General features: G+C 47.4%; 2 protein-coding genes across 4 annotated transcripts in view; one reads left to right on the top strand and one right to left on the bottom strand.

Moving 5' to 3' along the window:
• The window catches only part of LOC138785442 (L-serine dehydratase/L-threonine deaminase-like), a 77877-nt gene that overhangs the window by 47147 nt on the left and 18059 nt on the right, over positions 1-12671 (top strand). The window lies entirely within an intron of this gene.
• The window catches only part of SDSL (serine dehydratase like), a 51079-nt gene that overhangs the window by 29982 nt on the left and 8426 nt on the right, over positions 1-12671 (bottom strand). The window contains exons 1-2 of one of the 3 annotated variants that reach the window (XM_069961413.1): positions 11451-11594; positions 1357-1544 (exon numbers count right to left, since the gene is read on the bottom strand). The exons of 1 other annotated variant lie outside the window; for it this stretch is intronic. The gene's annotated coding sequence lies outside the window, so the exon portion shown is untranslated. Of the gene's footprint in view, positions 1-1356; positions 1545-11450; positions 11595-12671 lie in introns of those variants that run through there. One more of the 3 variants, XM_069961412.1, reaches the window with a different exon arrangement.

Here is a 12671-nt window from a genome sequence, read left to right as displayed (position 1 = left end):
CAATTACACTAAGCGATTAGTGAAAAAATGTGGAACTTGAGTGAATGAATGTGGAATTACAGCGAACGGTTAGCGATAATTATAGGTTCAGATCTAAATAAACAATCAACGACACATGACCGATTTTTTTCGATCGTTGCCTGCAGTTACACAGAACGTTTATTGTTTAAATTTGAACGATATAATGATTTTTCGCACAATAATCATCTCATGTAATAGGGCTCATAGAGTTTGCCAGGTGGAGTTTGCCGATATCACTGATGAATGCTGTGCTATGGCATAGCATTGAACATTGTATGTAATCAAGTAATTCCATGTAATAATGCCCTAGGGCACTTAAAAAGTTGGAAGAAAAAGAAAAATTTAAAAAAGGACTTTTAAAATGTGACATAGCCCCTCCCCCAATAAAAGCTAAAATCACTCCCTTTTGCCATTTTATATATAAAACACATAAAAATAAAATAATATCATAGTGTGTGCAATTGTCCAATCCATTCAGCTATAACAATAATATTCCCACACAGTAAACAGCGTAAAAAATTTTGTAACTTTTTTATCAGAAAAAAATTATAAAATATATATATATATATATATATAAAATTAATAAAAACTAGACACTGTGGCGCAAAAAATGATGACACTCTAAAAAGCCCTGTAGGTACTAAATTTAAATCACTGTAAGGGTACTATTAGGCGGGCCGATAGGGGACCGATTACAACTGTCAACGAGCTGCCTATTACACGGCCCGATAATCGTTTAACAAGGGCTGCAAGGACATTGTTACCGATCGTTACTGTATACTTTACCTATCCACGCTCCAGGGCTGATCCTGCGGTCCACTTCTCCCCGGGTCCCACACGCTCTAGGCGGTCCCGGCCTGTGATTGGCTGAGCAGCCTTTCAGCTGAGACAGGCCACTCTGAAGCTAGAGCGCGTGGGAGAAGTGGACCGCAGAGGCAGCCCTGGAGCGTGGATAGGTAATGTATATCGTCAGTCGCTGGCCGCGCACCACTATTACACATAGCGATGCGAGGTCAGCGCCCGACAATTATAGGTTCTTCTAACCTATATCAAAGATCAGCCGATGATGGTTGTCATCGGCTGATCGTTGTATTTATTACACAGAGCGATTATCGTTCCGTGTAATACGTAGGAGGACAAGGTGAAAACACAAAATTGAAACTTGGCTCTGTGATTATGGCCAAAATCCACTGTATTTATACCTGTTAATACCAGTCCTCCCTTTTCAAGCAAGGACTTTCTGGCAATCTCAACCCCCTATAGATCCCCTGCTGTCCCCTCAATGGCAGCCCTTGGCAGTAAATGTCACCTGTCTCTTGGGTTATGTCTTCTCACCTTTCATGGTCGCCACCACCAGTAGCGAGTAGGAGCAGTCCTCCAAGTAATCAGTGTCTGGTAGGGTTTGAGATAACAACTTGGGAAAACCACTTATTTTTATCAGCAGGGACCAATGGAGATCACCAGGTAGGTAAACTTGCCCGTATGGCACTAGAGAACATTGGCTGACACTGTTAGAAGAGAGGCTGAAAACAGAAGACACAGGTCAGAGGGGCAGTCTTATAAAAACAGAGGTCACTATGAATCCCTCCATATCATTACAGGGGTTATCCAGCAAAAATCCTTTTTTTTTTCAAATCAACTGGTTTTGGAAAGTTATATAGATTTGTAATTTCATTCTATTAAAAAAATCTCGTGTTCCCATACTTACCAGCTGCTGTATGTCCTGCAAGAAATGCTGTTTTCTTTTTAGTCTGACACAGTGCTCTCTGCTGACACCTCTGGCCGAGACAAGAACTGTCCAGAGCAGAGGGGTTTACTAGTAGTCTGTAAGCTGATGCATGCGAGCAGGGCCCTTACTCCTCATGCATGGATAATTATATGTATCTCTGTAACGTCTATTTTTGTCTATGTATGTACCCCCTGAATTGTAAAGTGCTGTGGAATCTGTTGGCGCTATATAAATAAAAATTATTATTATTATTATTACTACTATGGGGTTTACTATCTGCTGCTACTGCTCTGGACAGTTCCGGTCTTGGCCAGAGATGTCAGCAGAGAGCACTGTGTCAGACTGAAAAGAAAACATTTCCTCCAGCACATACAGCAGCTAATAAGTATGGGAAGACTTGAGATTTTTTAAATAGAAGTAAATTACAAATCTATCTAACTTTCTAAAACCAGTTGATTTGAAAGAAAAAGATTTTCGCTGGATAACCCCTTAAAATATACAGCAACTATATAATAAAGTGACTTCAAAATAGCTCTCTGCTGTAACAGTGTAAAGCAAGTATCCTGGTGTCTGGCGGGATGATCTATTCATGTTTAAACAGGCAATAGTATGCTGCAGGTATGCCACTAACTAGCACTATCTAAACCTGCCTGTACAGAGCTCCATTTATAAGAGATTTCTAGTGGGGACAGATTGTTCTTTTCACCTGCAACAGAATCAATACACTCAGGGGCGTAGCTAATGTCTCCTGGGCCCTGGTGCGAGAGGCCAACTTGGGCCCCCCCCCCTCCTTTCACGACCAAGTGATGCTATTGTTGTGTGTGTGTGTGTGTGTATATATATATATATATATATATATATATATATATATATATATATACACACACACACAGTGGTGCCTTGGATTATGAGCATAATTCGTTCCAGGACCGTGCTTGTAATCCAAATCCACTCTTAAACCAAAGCAAATTTTCCTATAAGAAATCATGTAAATGCAGACAATTGGTTCCGCACCCCAAATATATTTATTATTCTGTACTGTACAGTAATGGAGAGGATGGGAAACACAAGGGCTGACAGAGACTGCAGGGAGCATGAAGGAATGAGCAGGGCAGATGTGGGCACATACATGCAGCACTCTCTGTCCGGGGAGAGAGGGGTTACAGCTATGGAGAGATTACCTCCCCCCCCACAGTCCTGTCCCCTGATGTAAGCCCCAGCCTGAAGGGGATCTGCTATGATTTGGAAGGTGTTTAGAGTACAGTGCTGTAGACCCCGCTATGCAGGCCATGCCCCTTCTCCACTCGCGCTCCCACCCAATACAGGAAGTTCTTAAACCAAAGCAATGTTCTTAAACCAAGTCCAAGTTAAACCAAAACGCTCTTAAACGAAGTTACTCTTAAACCAAGGTACCACTGTATATATATATATATATATATATATATATATATATATATATATATATATATACACACACACCAAGACAGATATTACCTATTACCGCCATACTGTTACCAACCAAATCCTGTATACTGAGACCAATATTACCAGTAATACCAGTATATAGGGAGGAAACATTACCGCCACACCACAACCACTACCATCACCACCATATTGTTACTGACCAAATCCAGTACACTAAATCACCTCATCCAGTCATATAGAGGTGGCCCCAGCTCTACACAGGCTCTATACACCATATACATTACACTGCAGTTATATCAGGTGACTCACAGGAGACGTCTTTTCTGATCGGAGTTCTTTCCTTTTCATCATCTTCTCCATCTGCCCTGGGCCGTTATGAGAACTTCTCCGAGCCACGAATCCACAGAATCTGCCAGACAGACATATTAGGCTCCACACTCTGACACCATCTCCATCTCTCTACACACTGCACATCTGTACTGTCCCCTTTACACCCTCATTTAGTGGGTAGCCCTGACTCTATGTGACCTCCTAATAATATATGCCCCCCTCTGTGTATTCCCTCTCCCCCTATGTTGCCCCCCCAAATAGATGGCCCCCTCCCTTATAGATGGCCCCCTCTACCCCCTCCCTTATAGATGGCCCCCTCTCTCCTCACCCTCCCTTATGGATGGTCTCCTCTCTCCTCACCCTCCCTTATGGATGGCCCCCTCTCCCCCCACCCTCCCTTATAGATGGCCCCCTCTCCCCCCACCCTCCCTTATAGATGGTCCCCTTCCCCCCCCCCCTCCCTTATAGATGGTCCCCTTCCCCCCCCCTCCCTTATAGATGGTCCCCTCCCCCCCCCTCCTCCCTTATAGATGGTCCCCTTTCCCCCCCCTCCCTTAAAGATGGTCCCCTTCCCCCCCCCCCTCCCTTATAGATGGTCCCCTTTCCCCCCCTTTATAGATGGTCCCCTTTCCCCCCCTTTATAGATGGTCCCCTTCCTCCCTCCCTTATAGATGGTCCCCTTCCCCCCCCCCACCCTCATAGATGGCCCCCCTCTTTCCCCCCACCCTCATAGATGGCCCCTCTTTCCCCCCACCCTCATAGATGGCCCCTCTTTCCCCCCACCCTCATAGATGGCCCCTCTTTCCCCCCACCCTCATAGATTGCTCCTCTTTCCCCCCACCCTCATAGATGGCCCCTCTTTCCCCCCACCCTCATAGATTGCTCCTCTTTCCCCCCACCCTCATAGATGGCCCCCTCCTTCCCCCCACCCTCATAGATGGCCCCCTCCTTCCCCCCACCCTCATAGATGGCCCCCTCCTTCCCCCCACCCTCATAGATGGCCCCCTCCTTCCCCCCACCCTCATAGATGGCCCCCTCCTTTCCCCCCACCCTCATAGATGGCCCCTCTTTCCCCCCACCCTCATAGATGGCCCCTCTTTCCCCCCACCCTCATAGATGGCCCCCTCTTTCCCCCCACCCTCATAGATTGCTCCTCTTTCCCCCCACCCTCATAGATGGCCCCCTCCTTCCCCCCACCCTCATAGATGGCCCCCTCCTTCCCCCCACCCTCATAGATGGCCCCCTCCTTTCCCCCCACCCTCATAGATGGCCCCCTCCTTTCCCCCCACCCTCATAGATGGCCCCCTCCTTTCCCCCCACCCTCATAGATGGCCCCCTCCTTTCCCCCCACCCTCATAGATGCCCCCCTCCTTTCCCCCCACCCTCATAGATGGCCCCCTCCTTTCCCCCCACCCTCATAGATGGCCCCCTCTTTCCCCCCACCCTCATAGATTGCTCCTCTTTCCCCCCACCCTCATAGATGGCCCCCTCCTTCCCCCCACCCTCATAGATGGCCCCCTCCTTTCCCCCCACCCTCATAGATGGCCCCCTCCTTTCCCCCCACCCTCATAGATGGCCCCCTCCTTTCCCCCCACCCTCATAGATGGCCCCCTCCTTTCCCCCCACCCTCATAGATGGCCCCCTCCTTTCCCCCCACCCTCATAGATGGCCCCCTCCTTTCCCCCCACCCTCATAGATGGCCCCCTCCTTTCCCCCCACCCTCATAGATGCCCCCCTCCTTTCCCCCCACCCTCATAGATGGCCCCCTCCTTTCCCCCCACCCTCATAGATGGCCCCCCTCTTTCCCCCCACCCTCATAGATTGCTCCTCTTTCCCCCCACCCTCATAGATGGCCCCCTCCTTCCCCCCACCCTCATAGATGGCCCCTCTTTCCCCCCACCCTCATAGATGGCCCCCTCCTTTCCCCCCACCCTCATAGATGGCCCCCTCCTTTCCCCCCACCCTCATAGATGGCCCCCTCCTTTCCCCCCACCCTCATAGATGGCCCCCTCCTTTCCCCCCACCCTCATAGATGGCCCCCTCCTTTCCCCCCACCCTCATAGATGGCCCCCTCCTTTCCCCCCACCCTCATAGATGGCCCCCTCCTTTCCCCCCACCCTCATAGATGGCCCCCTCCTTTCCCCCCACCCGTACAGGCTGATAAAAAAAACAAAACTTAACTCACCTGACATCGCGCTCCCACGTTGATTCTCACTCCTCCTGGTCTGTCCCCGGCTGCTGCGCGGCTGCCGGGAGTGTCGCGTCTTACCCCCGGCAGCGCGCGCATCCCAGAACTCCCTGCGCGCCGGAAACCGGAAGTCAGGGCCCAAGGCGCGCAGGGAGTTCTGGGATGCGCGCGCTGCCGGGGGTAAGACGCGACACCCCCGGCAGCCGCTTAGCAGCCGGGGGAAGACGGAGCCCGACTCTTGTGACCGCAAGCAAAACAATGCTTGCGGTCACAAGAGTGATTGATCGGGGGGCCCCGCGGGCCCCCCTTGTGGCGGGCCCGGTCGCGGCGGCGACCCCCGCGACCACGGTGGCTACGCCACTGAATACACTGAATGCCGCAAAAATTCACGGTCAGTTCTTCACCTTATAAAAATTGTGTTTTGTTCTATAGAAGAGCAAGAATAATATAACCATGAGGGACAAAGCCGAACAAAGCATTTACTACAGAGGACAATCATGGGTGTATATATATATATATATATATATAAAGCACCTCAGACACAAGCAATAGACATTCTCTCAATTGTTATGTCACACTTATGTAACCTGCTCTCATTTCAAAGCGCTTATTCTACCCTGTCAGAAAGAAGATCAGAGAAATGGAGTGTATATCTCTAACCTGATATCCCGCTACCGTCCCTCACGCTACCACTGATCCTCCAATGACCTCAGTTTGTCCTCCCTCCTTGTTCGTACCTCACACAATCGCCTCCAAGATTTGGCCCCAGTCTCCCTTATAGTCAGGAACTCTCTACCCCAACAAATCTGTCTCTCATCCACCATCAAGACCTTCAAAAGCAACCTGAAAACCCACCTGGCAGTTGCTGGAATCGGACTTCAATCTAAAACTGGTAGTTCAACTCCCTATATGCCACAGTCAATAGTGACCGCAGCATCTTAATGGTTATTTGACAGTTTTGATCAGCACCCCACAATGCTAATATGAGGTGCTGGTCAGTAGCTAAGGAAGCCAAAGGCCTTTTGGGGGTCTCCATGGCTGCCATGGTAAATCTGCTATTACAGCCTGCCGCTACAGATACTACAATACAATAGTAATATATACTGACAGTATTTATAAGAAATTCATACTATATACTCCATCTCATAGCTGGCATAGTCTTCAAGTGCGCTGCATGGAAATGTGCAGTTTAATAATTTACAAGGATTGATCAGAAAAAAAAATAACCATGCAATACTCACCTTCCCTGGTCTCCTTCTTCTGAATTCCTTGACTTCCCAACCCCACAGACCTGCCTGCCCGGCCAATCATTGGCCACAGCAGTGTCTTCAATCAGCTGCTGATTGGCTGAGTGAATCAGTTCCAGTAGGGTGGTGATATCACAGGAACCTGGGAGTAGTGGAAACCAGGGGAAGACCAGGAGAGTAAAGGCCCTATTACACAAAGCGATTATCGGCCATATTCGGCCTATACTGACTGTTACGGCCGATAATTGTTTTGTGTAATAGAAGACAACAATCAGCCGACTTGCAAGATGTCGGCTGATCGTTGTCTTTCAACATGTTAAAAAATACACAATCAGGATAGCAGCGATCTGCCGCCGTCGCTCCATGCAATAGAAGCGGCGGCAGCAGACCGCCGCTATCCTCTATGGGCTGCCTGGATGGCTCTTACCTGCTTTCTACAGACACGTCTAATAGCGCTGGCAGAAAGCAGGGAACGAGCAAGCGAGATCTGACCTGAAAGGTCGGCGCCTGAGTCCAGAAGATTAAATGACATGAGAATAAAAATTGGATTGCCATCATCCTCCCCGAGACTGGGGCCTCAATTACACCAGCAGACCCGCCCGTCATGCCGGAGCTGCGGCCAGCGGAGGTATGCATTGAGTGACAGCAGGGGCAGGCATCAGCGGCGACGCAGGGGTCCGGGCTGGTTATCTGCTGTAATTTAGGCCCCGGCTAAGGATGGAAGTAGGCCGCGGGGGGAATAGTGATCCGGAGCTCCAGAATGCTGCTCCAGGATCAAGTGAACTCTAGTGCAGGGGCGGCGGTGATGGGGATAGCCCTGGTACTACTCCCCCATCATCTGCTCATACTATGAGCAGATGATGGGGGAGTAGTACAGAGCATATGTGGCGGCAGCGGGGGGGGGGGCGGATTGGTGATGGGGATGGCCTTGGTACTACTCCCCCATCATCTGCTCATACTAAGTACAGTCGTACTTATAATGTAAGTCTATGAGCCTGACTGTTTTCACTGATGGAAAGCGGGGAGTGGACCGCTCATTCTCATGATCGGTCAGGGCTCGAACACTCAGATCTGGACCGATCAAAACTTTTGACATGTCTCTCTGACATGTCAAAAGTTTTTTGAAATGACAGGTACACTTTAAATTACCCAGCATAGTAGAATTCAGGCTCTTAAAGCGAGTGAGGCGGCCCTGAACATACGGGTACATCCAGGGTCGCCTAAGGGTTAAAAAAATCTCAGTCTCCACTTCACAAATCTGCTTTAAGTGAATGTACCATTAGGTACATTGCTTTGGGTATTATGCCCTTAATGGATCGGCGCTGGGCAGGGAATGCCGGTGACGTGGTCCCTTTTTTTTTTTAACCTACGCTGGGTTCCCGTGCACCTTGCCGGTCTTTTTGGAGCCCTGAAGCCTTGGGGGCAGGCCCGCTGGCCCCCAGTGTAACAATCTCCTCTCCTCTCTGTGAAGCAACTTCATTAGAATCAATGGAGCCGTGTCTCAGAGGGGAGGGGATTTTGTCACACTGAGGGGCAAGCGGGCCTGCCCCCAAGGCTTCAGGGCTCCAAAAAAGACCGGCACCGTACATGGGAACCCGGCAGAGGTTTAAAAAAAAAGGACCACGCCACCGGCATTCCAAGCCCATCGCCAATCCATTAACCCTTTCACGACCTGGGGTCGTTGATGCATCAATGCCCAGGTCATTTTTGGAAATCAGCTTATGGGATCATAATGATCCCATAAGCTAATGTCTCTATGTCTGCCCCCTCTCCTCTGTCCCCTGCCACTGTTACAATCTTGTGACAGCGGCAGGGGAGAGAAGGGAGGGGGCAGATCTCATGGCCACACGCCCGGCACGCTCGCTGCCTTCCCTCCCTACCTCCTTCCCCGCGCCGGCCTCCATAGCAAGAAAACCGGAAGCCTGAGGCTTCCGGTTTCCATGGCTACCATCGGGGCTCTGTGATCACTTCGCATAGCCCCGATGGACGCCGGATAGAGAATTCTCTGTCAGGACCCCTATAGATGCGGTCAGTATCTCTAGGGTTAGCTCTCAGCACCCGAGTGTGGCTCTGGTGCTGAGAGTTGCAGTCGGTCCCCAGCTATCACCGATAGCCGGGACCCGCCACGAATGACACAGGTGCAGCTCCTGAGGCTGTGTCATCCTGCAGCATAAATTAACGTCACTGCAGCATCAGGCATACGCTGCAGCGACGATAATTTACTGTGCAGCAGCGGGAGGGGGTTAAGGTATAATACCCAAAGCAATGTACCTAATGTACTAATGTACATTCCCTTTAAGTAAGTATCTATTTTCTCCAGTTCTTAAGAATACTTATAATTCTTAGAATGCTGCCTTGTATCATACGTCTGTTATTCTTCGTGGAAATATATGAATAGATTGCACAACTGATGTTACCATTCCACTACTGGAATGGATGGGTCCTTACACAGTCTACAACGTCAGCATGACAGTATGAGTGCGGAGCCACACACCCCCAACTGGGAAGAGATAGTTATTCATTTATACAATTCTAGTAGGAATAACAACAAAACTTCTAAGAAAAGATGCTTCAGAATTGCTATATCATGTGGAATACAAGGGTTATCTTAAAGGGAACCTGACACCTAGACAATGCTATGTAATTTATTCCCATTATGTTATAGAGCAGGAAGAACTGAGCAGATTGATATCTATCTTTATGGGAAAAGATTGAGTATAACTTGTAAGACCTAGTTTACATATATCCAGCGAACTGACGCATCTCTGAATTGACCCTATTGTTTTCAATGGGACAGTTCGGATGATGCGTTCTCACATTAGTGCAGCCGGACCGTCAGACTGACCGCACATCAGAACGCTGCTTGCATCGTTCTGACGTGTGGCCTGCTCCCTCATCTGGCATCGCACCCATTAAAGTCTATGGAGCGCCGGAGGCATGTCGTGTACAGGCGCATTCATACAACTAATGGAATAAACTTATGGCAACTAATTGTTTTTTACTGAAAAAATTATAGAAAACCTGATGACAACTGATGCCTTTTTGCCATCAATTGTGATATCAGTTGTAGTCAGTTTTTTACAAAGAAACGTAACGGATGCAAGTTATGGCCATGTTCACACTACGTAAAAAACACAGCCGTATTTCATAACAACGGCCGTAATTGCGCAAACAATAGCCTTTATTTCACAAATAACGGCCGTTGTTTGCGCAAATATGGCCGTTGTTATAAAATACGGCTGTGTTTTTTAACGTAGTGTGAACCCGGCCTATATATGTAAACTAGGCCTAACTTGATTGAAATTCCTGCTCATTCTGTGTTTATGATAGAATTACTCAGTGGCCTTCTTAACATGGAACATTTAGGGTATAAACCCACACACCGTATACGCAGCAGATACGCAACAAATACGCAGCAGATTTGTTGGTACAGATTTGATGCTGTGTTCAGTTATTTAGATCTAATCTGCTGCGAGTTTGCTGCGAGTTTGCTGCTTATCGCAGCTGTAAATACGCTGCATATACGGTGTGTGGGTTTATACCCTTAGAGATTTCACTTGATAAATCGAATATCGATAAGTTATACGCAATCTTTTTCCACCAATATATATATATATATATAGAGAGAGAGAGAGAGAGAGAGAGAGCGCTCTTAAAGCGGTATTACGGAGAAATAAAATAGTTTTTAGATAAATTGGTGTCAGAAAGTTATACAGATTTTGAAATTACTTCTATTTGAAATCTCAAGTCTTCCTGTACTTATCAGCTGCAGTATGTCCTGCGAAATTTATCAAGACCAGCATACCCATACGCCAGTTTTACATAAAGCCTTGTCTCAATGCAAGAATTACTAAAAGGTGCCGGTCTCTCAGGAAATCCAGCGGACCTGAGAGTGCTGCGCAGCAGTTCAACCGGAGCTGGTGTCGATTTTTGTCATGAATCATGATAAATCAGGCGTGGGAGTAGGACACACCGCCTCCTCCCTGCCATGCCGCACCCCCATCCCCCTGACCCTGCGCCCCACAATTAGGAAAGCAGGGCTTACTTTGTAAAAAAGGTGCAGATTACCCCCTTGTCTTATTTTTACCGAATATAAAATGTTAAACAGCTGCAAATTGGCTCAAAAATTCAGTCCCTAAGCAAAGATCATGGAGACCAGCACTGCATGGACAGCTTATGTTTTGCTATAGGTACAATGAGCTATATTCCGTCTTTACGTGCAAAGCCTCCACTGACAAACTATCGGCAAAATGTATAATGTATAAATCAGTGTGCGCCAAAGACAGACATCTAAGTGACGTCTGAGATACACGTCTAATATTAAGTGTAATATTTTGACAGATCTTGTGATCTTGCCCATAAACAAGATCCTTTCCAACGATATATATATTTTTTTATTTTATTCTATTTTTTTCCATGACCTAATCAGTATAGCTGTGGTGCCAGCGTCATTGTGTGCCTGATCATTTGCTTCTTTCATCTGCGTCCATACAAGTGTAGAAGCACTTACCATTATCATCTCCAGTAGACTAGATAATGATTAGTCCATGGAATGGAGGAACAGAAAAAAACTAAAATCCTTAGAATCAGGAAGAAAAGCAGCAGCAAAGAATCCACTGATCGTTTCAGTAAAGGACAATGATTTCTCTAAGCGTAAACTTGTTGTGTTAGTTAATCTATAACTTCTTGACACAAGTGGATGTGAGGTCTGTGTAATAAGTTTAATGTTTACTCAACATGTTGACAAAGGGCTTAACCCCACAGTAACTGGTAATACGTATTTGTAACTTGCTCATTAAGGGGCTATACTCCAAGGCACTCGCCATTTTCCAGAGACACTTTGGAACGAAATAGCGCCCTCAGGAGGAAGAAAACACTCCCTGCACTCTGCTATGTCACAGGCCACCGATCATAATCCCTAATCATATAATCCCTTTAAGTAGAATATCACAGTGATCTATGTCTTTTTATTGACAAAAAACAGCACAGGACTTTACAGTTGTTGTTTTGTACAAAATAAAATTGAAACACCATATCAGCGTAAAGGGCCTTTTACACGGATGATTATCGGCCAGAAGCGTTGTAAGAAATGCTCCAGTGGCCAATAATCGACTCATGTAAAAGTGACAGTGATCAGTGGAGGACGGGGAAAATACCAGATCCTCGGCTGATCATGTCTTGCTTCAGAATTTATCATTATCAGCCGCACGTCTCCCTGTGTAAACAAAAGATGTGCAGCCAATAGCAAAGGGAAACTGACAGCACGAATATGCATAGATCCGTGTTCTCAGTTTACAGATCACACAGCTGTGCATACTTACCTAGTAAACTGATCTGGCATCCTGTTCTCTGGCTCTCCCATCCATCTGTTCAGACCGCCGCCTCCTCCAGAATGATTCACAGCCTGAAGACACAGTGGCTGGACGGGAAAGCCAGAGAACAGGATGCTGGATCACTGCATCAGTTCACTAGGTAAGTATGCACTGCTGTGTCATCTGGATATATACATATCTGTACTGACAGTTTCCATGACTGCACAAACAATACAAGGATCATTTGTGCAGCCACTCTATTCATTGTGCCATGTAAAGATACTGGAAACGACCTGTGCTAATTTACGTGCACCCGCGGTCAACAAATCTGTGTACAAGGACCCTAAGGCCTCATTCACGTATATCTGTAATGCGGATGATTATTGCGGACTGCATTACGGATGTGCATCTGTAGTTGT

Source organism: Dendropsophus ebraccatus, chromosome 3 (genome assembly GCF_027789765.1).
Source record: "Dendropsophus ebraccatus isolate aDenEbr1 chromosome 3, aDenEbr1.pat, whole genome shotgun sequence".
Classification (NCBI taxonomy): Eukaryota; Metazoa; Chordata; class Amphibia; order Anura; family Hylidae; genus Dendropsophus; species Dendropsophus ebraccatus.
The sequence above is the reverse complement of the archived record's forward strand: the minus strand, read 5'-3'. Positions and strand labels throughout refer to the sequence as shown.